This window comes from Temnothorax curvispinosus, unplaced genomic scaffold, assembly GCF_003070985.1.
Source record: "Temnothorax curvispinosus isolate PA1 unplaced genomic scaffold, ASM307098v1 QBEX01008212.1, whole genome shotgun sequence".
NCBI lineage: Eukaryota > Metazoa > Arthropoda > Insecta > Hymenoptera > Formicidae > Temnothorax > Temnothorax curvispinosus.
The window spans coordinates 170763-179646 of NW_020217992.1; the positions used below are offsets into that span (position 1 = coordinate 170763).

The 8884-nt window shown below is 38.6% G+C and overlaps 1 non-coding gene across 1 annotated transcript; it reads left to right on the plus strand.

Annotated features, from left to right (window-relative positions):
* Positions 1-3097: 3097 nt before the first annotated feature.
* Positions 3098-3169, plus strand: Trnap-ugg. Its single transcript has one exon. It is a non-coding gene; the product is annotated as a tRNA-Pro (tRNA).
* Positions 3170-8884: the final 5715 nt, after the last annotated feature.

Consider the following 8884-nt stretch of genomic DNA (forward strand, 5'->3'; position numbering starts at 1 on the left):
CGTGTGTCTCGCGTTGGTTATGTGTCTCGCGAGCAAACTGACCGGCGTGTCGCGGTGCGTCGCGTTAATTACACGTCCCGGAGTGCGACGCGTTAATTACTCCTGGGTGTCGATCGCGCGATAAGTGTCGATAAATTTGGCTTGGAGATCACGTTTCGCGTTGTTTACACGGTCACGGTGCACCGTGAGCAGACTGAGCGTGTCGGGACTGTGACGGGAGTCGGTGGTGCGAGGTAATCGGGCGGTAATTGTGTTGTGTTAATTAGTGCGATGGAGCGTCTACGGCGATGGAGCGTCTGGGAAGCGATGGAGCAATCGAGGAAGGATCGCTGTCGAGTTTGCAGGGGCGACAAGCGGCGAAGCGGCACGTCGGCCGGTGAGTGAATATAATTTGTTGTATCGCCGCATGATTTTCATCTATTCTGCTCGTGAATCTCGTGATGAACGACCATTCAATACGGTATTATTATGTAAGCGGTATGACGTGCACGTACTTTGCGTGGCCTGGCACGCGTCGTCGAAATAGAGCCTTTACGAACTTCACTTTAGAGGATCTATATAATTTAGACTTTAGAACAGAATTCAACTTGTAATTCTGTGCATGTACTATTCGATGCTCTATCTTGATATATTCAATTATTTGTTTTTTTATGTATGTTTTATACATGGCCCGACACGTCGTCGAAAGTCTTTATACGAAGTTCACTTATAATTCAGACTTCAGAATAGAATTTAACTTATAATTCTATGGATGGACCATTCTATATTCTATTTTGATACATTCAATTGTTTGTCTTTGATGCATATTTTATATATGGTCTGAAACGTCGTCGAAATAGAGTCTTTACAAAGTTCACTTTAGAGGATCTATAATTCAGACTCCAGAATAGAATCCAATTTTTATAATTCTATGTACCGTTCCATGTTCTATTGTGATACATTGAATTGTTTGTCTTTAAATGCATATTTTATGTGTGCATTTCTTATTCTACAATTGTCTGTTCTGTTATGGCACAAATTACTCCGACAGGGAAGTGAACTTAAAAGTGAACTTATTGTTAGAAGTGAATTTTTTATAAAGTCTGCTTTAGAAGTGACCTTAAAAGTGAATTTTGTAAAGTCCATTTTAGGAGATCTACGAGATTCAGGTTTCAGGATAAAAATCTATTTATAATTTCACGTCATGTGCACATTTTGATACATTGAGTTTTTAAATGCATATTTTATATATGTATGTGTGTGCACATTTATGATTCTTCAACTGTTTATTATCGTATTACATAGCACTTCTACTTGGAGTATATTATGAAAGTGAACTTTATAAGTTTGTGCTTTAGAAGGTCTGTGATTTGAACTTTATAATTTTATGTGGTTTGATACATATATTTGAATGTCTTCAAATATATGTTTGCATTTCTGATCCTTCAATTGTCACATGTGTTACATCAACAGAAATAGATTATCTGAGTTTTAAAAGAGTAGATTTTAAAAAGTATATAATTTACATCACATTGTTAGACAGAGAGATAGAACTTTATAATTTTATATAAACATGCATTTTGATATACGAATATCTTTAAATATGTATTTCATATGTGTGCATTTCTGATTCTTTAATTGTTTGTCACATGGATTACTCTGACATAAATAGATTATCTGAAGTGAGCTTTATAAGGTAAGTCTTATAAGTAGGAAGTTGATAAATTTACACATTGTCAGATATCAGGATAGAATTTTATTTGTAATTTTAAATGCGCATTTTAATACATGAACCTTTTTGTATATGTGTGCATTTCTGATTTTTTAATAATTTGTCATATATTGTCACAAGGCACTATTCTGACAAAAATAGTTAGTCTAAAGTGGACTTAAATACTTAAAAATATTAGATAATAAAATTACAAAACGCGATATTAACACGATTGATATTATTATAAATGCCAAACTATACTGTACTAGGTGTTGGCAAAGTAAATAAAACAAGCGTTTGAATGAAAAAGAATTGTTTGAGTAAGAAGGACCGTCTTTGCTACATTAGATTGCGTAGACGAGATTGCATTGATGTAGGATATCAAGGTTAATTAGAGCGAAATATAACACTTTCTGCTAAGTGTTTCCTCAAAGCGATATTATAACCGCGATTGTAGCACCTGCCAAGTTATTATAGCGCGTGATACACGTGTTTTCAAAGTTGTCAGTCAACAGCCTTTAAGATTGTCCGTAGCCCTATATCGCCGGCATCGTTCGAACGAACAATCGAACGCGCCTTCTCGATCTTTGCTTTGGAGAAGTCCATTCAAAATCGACTGTCTGACCGCACGTCAATGGGGAGAGAGGGAGAGAGAGAGAGAGAGAGAGATTGGGATTCCGTCCCTTTGAGTCCTTCCTATATGCGGTCCACCCAACGCGACCACAAATCTTCTCCGACCCTTCGCCGTGCATGAGGGTTGTCGCGCGGCGCGTTTCCACCGCATGTTTTTGCCGGAAGGGTGACGACACGTTACGAGCGAGTTAACTGCGGCGAAACAAAGGTACAAGGGCCGGTATTTTTTTTTGTCGCCGGTAAACGAAGGTGCTGCTTTCTTTTTTTCGCGGAGAGAAAGAGCGCGAAGGGGAGGGAGGGACGGTTCTGTCCCGAAATTAAGTGGCTATTTTGTGGCGCTAATTGTGATAAATGCCCCGGCCAAATGGCGGTCGAGTTCGCGGTGTAATTTGTCGTTGAAAAGGGAATACTTTCTTTCCGTCTAACGTGGTGATTCATTAATTTATTTTTGTCGTGGTAAATGTATCAGATTTCTCCCGCTTTTATTAACTAAAAGCTACAGTCTTTTATGATAATAAAGATAAACTCACGAAAGAATGTCGTGCAAACATTGCAAAATTAGCTTTGTGGTAATTACAGGTAATTATAATTAATATGTGTTCTTCTAAATCGCCCAAATATGTTGTTGTTTTAATGTTAATTAATGCGATGTTAACGAAATTTAATATTTTAATTAGGCATTTATATAATTAAAAAAATATCATATACACATATATGAATAAAACTCACTGCACTCTGCATGATGTCGTGAAGTAAGCCTTCCGTACCAAGAACGGCTCAGTGGTCTAGGGGTATGATTCTCGCTTTGGGTGCGAGAGGTCCCGGGTTCAAATCCCGGCTGAGCCCGATTTTTTTTGTTGCATTTTTTTTAATTTAGAAAGAAAAAGATCAGTCCGAGGATCAGTCTCAATTAATATTTTTTTATTAGTGTATATATTTTTGTTATGTCTGGCTGGTATTATCATTATATCTTATATTATCTTGAAATTAATGACAGAATGTATAATGTTAAGTTTCTGACTAAATCCCACTATCTATTTTCTATGTATCGTTTAACCCGGCAAATCGACTGTACGTGATGTGAAAGTTAAATTAAACACTTGAAAATATAAAATAAATCTTTAAATGATATCTGGTGCTTTGCATGCGCGATAGCGAATAACGCGCATCACGTTAAAATGTATGATAACTTTTATTATTCTTCGTATAGTATACGAATGCAATAGTTCCTACCTTTTCGTTTATCGCTTGCAGAATCGTGCTAAAACTCGTTTAAGTTAAAGTCCGTGATTTAATATCAGCTATAAAGATAAATCTCGGTTAATCTATTATGAAAGACCGAAAAATGCGAGTTTTAAAGTTCCGCTTGTCACGACATACAAAATTCACACGTAAGCCAATTTAATTTTTAAATTGTTATTGTAGGCACTTTATATGATAACTTTTAATATAGGATATACACGCGTATATTTATTACTTTGTTAGAATAATAGTTATTTGCAAAATGCAATTTTTTTACAATAACAAAGTCATTAACGCCTGGCCTGCTAAGAGTAGACGTGACTTGTTACGATACGCCTCTGAGGCGCAGAAGTTTTTCCGTTCATTGCGTAGAAACAGGTTTACAACGATCGATCGACCATTGCGGCACGCTCGGGCAGGTTTTCGGTTAAGTTAAACTGGTCCCAAAGGTAATTTCCTGAAAGTTGCCGGCTCGCATTAGGCGAACACGCTTGGGACACAGGTGCGTTTAACGTGTGTATTTCACGGTTTAATGCGAAGATCACACAGGAAGAAGGTGGACAGGACGGCCGGCGCGGCGTCCGTGTAGGTGATACGCCACCTGCCACGCGTAATGATGATGTAATGACTTGGTGAAACCCTATCTTTATTGTTTCTTCCTCAAATTGCCGCGACTGTCGGGACACCCTTAGCGGCTGTTACCAATTTTTAGACGAGAGGAATTTTCTCTCCTACTTTTCTGACAATAAGACCCTCGGGAAAAAAGGCGGAGTAACTGCAATCGATTTCTTCGTCACGGTGACTTTCTCGAAAGTTAATGCATTATTTCGTTGTTTGTAAAGTAATATATTTTAACAAATAATTACAGTTACGCGTGGAAAATAATACTAGACTATGGCATTTTGAAATTTCTAAAAATTCTGTAAAATTCCGAACAGCGTCGATCACGATGCGTACATGACAAACTTGCTGTCAGTGTGCTGTCACTCCCTATACTTTTACTATTTTATTTTATATTCCTCTGTGACTTGGACTGTGCGCGTTGGACTCTTTCCAACGTGTAAGAAATTTATTTCCCGGGACGCCGTTCCGACGTTCCTCAATCATTAAGCGACCTCGAACCGCCGCAGCAAATCGATCTTCACGCGCGCGCTTCTCGCGCTGGCGCGCATAGAACTCGCGACAATGAGACACCGGGTGACAACGGATCATCATGTTTGCGGGCGTCTCTGCGAAATTATTCTCGCGTCATTGGCCATACACACACGACAGTGGCCAGGCGAGCGCGGTGCATTCTTGCGATACCGTTGCACAATGTATCCATGACACAATGAGGAACACTTTGTCGCTCGCAAGGTTTATGCCTTTCGAGAGTTTCGCGCTTTGTGTGAAGTCACCGATGTCGGGGGAGAGCCCGGAAACGCCGTTAAAACAAATTTATCGTGCCGAACAGATTTATCGCGTCGATTTAAGTTTTCTACCTTCGAAACGTTATCTCAATTGGAACGGAGTTCGGGAAGATATAGCTTCATGCTCTCTCTCTACGTTTCCACAAAATTGTTTTCTATTATCTTGGGGAAACTGTTGCTAGATCATAAAAGATTAATTTTTCCTTTCTCGCTGGCAGAGCAAATTCACCGTACTTTCTCTGCTCTTTTCTCTTCTTCACTCGGTATTCCTTCGTGTGCATTTTTGATAGATTGAAAAAGAATTTTCTCTGTGGATATCTGTCTTCCAAAAAACAATGTTCTCGCGTTATTTATTGAAATTCTCATGGCCGCATCTGCTGGTATCAATCGATCGGTTCAAACGCGAGTTGCCCGGAGCCACGCCACGAAAGCGATCCACAATGGTCGACGTCGCTGCCGCCATTGTCCTCCAGTTGGGTGTAAAGAGGCAAAAACGGTTTCAACTTTCGAGTGCCCGCACCACCCTGTCATCTCGCTCTCCGCCGCTCTTCCGCGCTGTGGAGTGCTGTCGCGGTGGCTTTTTCCAGCTTTGATGGAGCGCCTCTTCAGTGCGCATAAGATGAAATGAATTAGCGCACCGGAACCAGAAATCGGCCGCCGCCGACAACTCTGTCACCCTCTCTCTGTCCCTTTCCACTCCCCGTCTTTCCTTGCCTCGTTCTTTATCGTCGTCTCCACCCCGCGATTTTCGAGTCGCACAGACCGTTGCAGTCCCACCAGTTTCTCTGGAGAACGCGTCGCAAGTTTGTTCGGACTTATTACAATCACTCGAGCCAAACCCTCTCCGACAGTCTGGACCGCGACGATCCGTCAGAGTCGTTGAATAGAAACGGTCGCAGTCGCGAGTTGCCGCTAGGGGTAAGAAATCGCCCTACTTTTGTTAGGTTTGGTCATCCGGATAAAATTCAAGCGCGCGCGCGATGATGAAGTGTTGGTAAAATTATATGCTCCCCCATGCTATTTTGATTTGCAACTTGTCAAGCCGAATGATAAAGTGGAAAAGTATTCGCGACACATATATTACGTAAACATGAAATATAATACAAATAATTGCTGTAATACCATATAACATTTTTTATATAGCACTGAGAAAATATATTTTATCTCTGCCGTTGCATGATAATTAAACAACGTAAAGAAAAAACGTAAATAAAAAAATAGCTTGTTTACTGCAAGAAATTGTACAGTTTAGATCATAAAATTTCGACTTTTTATCGTATAAAAGGAAAGAAAGATAGATTAATATTATACGACATTATATTATTTTGTCTCCACATTAGCTTATAGGAATATATCAAATCTCTGAAACTGTCTTAGATTGCTGTCACGCGGGAATGATCGACCGAGTTGCGTAATGCGATTTATATGTAACGTTACATAATTTTAGTATCGCGATGATGTTATCGTGCATCGACACAGCGACGCAGATTGTTTCGTAGAATTCGGTAAAGTGAACCGAATAACGCTTAATACGCCGTCATTATTTTCTCCGTATGCCGCTCGTGATTCCATTAAGTTTCTCGACGGCGCAAGGACGAAACGCGCTTAATTATTATTCCAACGGGTTTCTCATTGATGCAGTCGTAGAATTGCGCGACACGGCACATCGCAATCTAGCAGACGGGATCAACTGGCACATGCGAATGTTGAATTGACATACAAAGGAACGTCTACATCTATTAAGTTTTGTTGCCGATGCGATGATCCGATTGAATCCGAAACGTGAACACGCGAGGGCCCGGAAAATTGAATTGCGATTGAACATCACACGTTCATTTAATCCGATGCCACCGCAAATGAACAAAACATTGAATTCAATTGAAGGATGAAACGCGGCAAATATCGCCGTCGGGCGTCTCTACGGTTATTCGTTAAACGCGTGCGTATATGAAAATCGTTATTTTCCTGAATCTTTAATTCTTTTTTATTCGTCGGTATATTCTCTCTATATATATATAATCTTGCAATTGATTAAAAGCGTCGTAACTCAGAAGCAACCGCCGCCTCAGGTAGAAAAGATTAGAAAAGTCGTCGGGATTTTAAGAGGCACTCCATACATCACTTGTATTCGCATTCACGCTTCGGACTTTAAACTGCCATAATCGAATAGCGCTTGCTACCGCTCTTAAGAGGCGAGAAATTGTCGACGAGTCCGCATTCCTTATTCTTTAGGCTCATTCCGAGCGATCCGATTGAAAAGCACCGGCCGCCGTTGTGCGGGACGAAAGGCAGAAAGGCGGATCGTGCAAGCGCGATTTTTCGATTCTGACTTTTCGTCGTCATTCAGCCTGTGCGCGATCCGGTCCCTCTTCCTCCTCCGCGTTATTGATCCTCTAAACGGATGAATGAACCAAATCTACGCGACTACGGGGCGACTTCTTGGCTACCGTGAATGGGGCACGGCGTTGTCGCGTTCGGGCACGGAGAAAAAGGGCAGCCGGCTGGTTTTCACGTTTCGTCGGGCCCCGCGAATAGTAACACAAGTGTGCCATTGTTGGCCCAGGCTCGAGACTTGAGAGTGCGAGAGATCTCGGCGTATTGTCGCACGGCTCCTTAGTACCATTAACTACGTTTTACCTTAAATTTAACCTAAAGTGGGAGGCCCTCTTGACAAATTTTCGGGATTTAGGGCAACACGACCGATTTTTCTGCCGACAATAGCGACCGAACCCTCCGAGTGACCGCGTTGCACTCTTGTTGAGTTGTACTCTTTCTGACCAATCGTTTGACTGGAAAATCACGCATAGGCGCGCGTTACGTCATTGAAGGTGGTGACATGTGTTGGAGACACTTCTTTATGATGAATATTTGATACATTATTTGTAGGCTTTGTATGTGAGAAACTACATTTTGGTAATCAGTTATGATTTGTCAGTTTGTAACTTTTTATCTGCTGTCACTTATCTTTTGAATAAGTTCTGAGCACATGCGACACATGTTATGTATTTAGAATGAAATAAATTTGATGTATAACAAGATCGTATAAAATTTCATTATTAGTTGCATTTATGTGTATTTAACAATATAATTGTATTTATGCATTTAAGATATATGATATGCCTTATATTTGTATTACGATATATTGAAAATAATATTTTGTGTTTTTATCATGTTTACTATTTTTTTAATTATTTTATAATAGGAGAAGCTTTTTTATATAATATATTTCTAAAATTATATATTTAAAACATTTACATTATATTGTAATAATGAAGAGCAATATTAATATTTTAATAACAAGAACTAAATATAGCTAATTGAAAATGATTTTGCGATTCACAATAGAATTACTTTGATTATTAAAATTATTTTATATTAGTAGTAAAAACTCATAATTTTTTTATTACTCAAAATAAGATTCTTATTTTTGGTTGTTTTGTACATTTTTTAATATTAGAAGAAGAAATTTTTTTATTGCAATGAAATTTTTACATAAAAATTAAAATTTTATTGTAGAATTATTTTAAAGAATTTATTTTCTGAAAATAATGTATCTAATAAACGAAATACTTGAATATATCGCAGTTGCTTTAAGGAATTAAGATTCTGATGGCATTTTAATAATCGTGATATTTATTTATTTTGATTAAATTTATATTAAAAATATACAATTTTGGTTTTCTTCATAAATCATACAAAAATATATCTACAATACAATCTTACAAAATATATTTACAATATTCACAATTTTGAACGCATTCTGATACAATCTCATTGCTTTTCTCTTAGATCGTTTATCTATTGATTTAACTATATTCAAGTTATATTCTCGCAAAGGTATCATGAACGTTTGAACTTTGCGTTACATTATTTTACAGCTTCGAGAACTTATGTACATAGACTTTCGAAT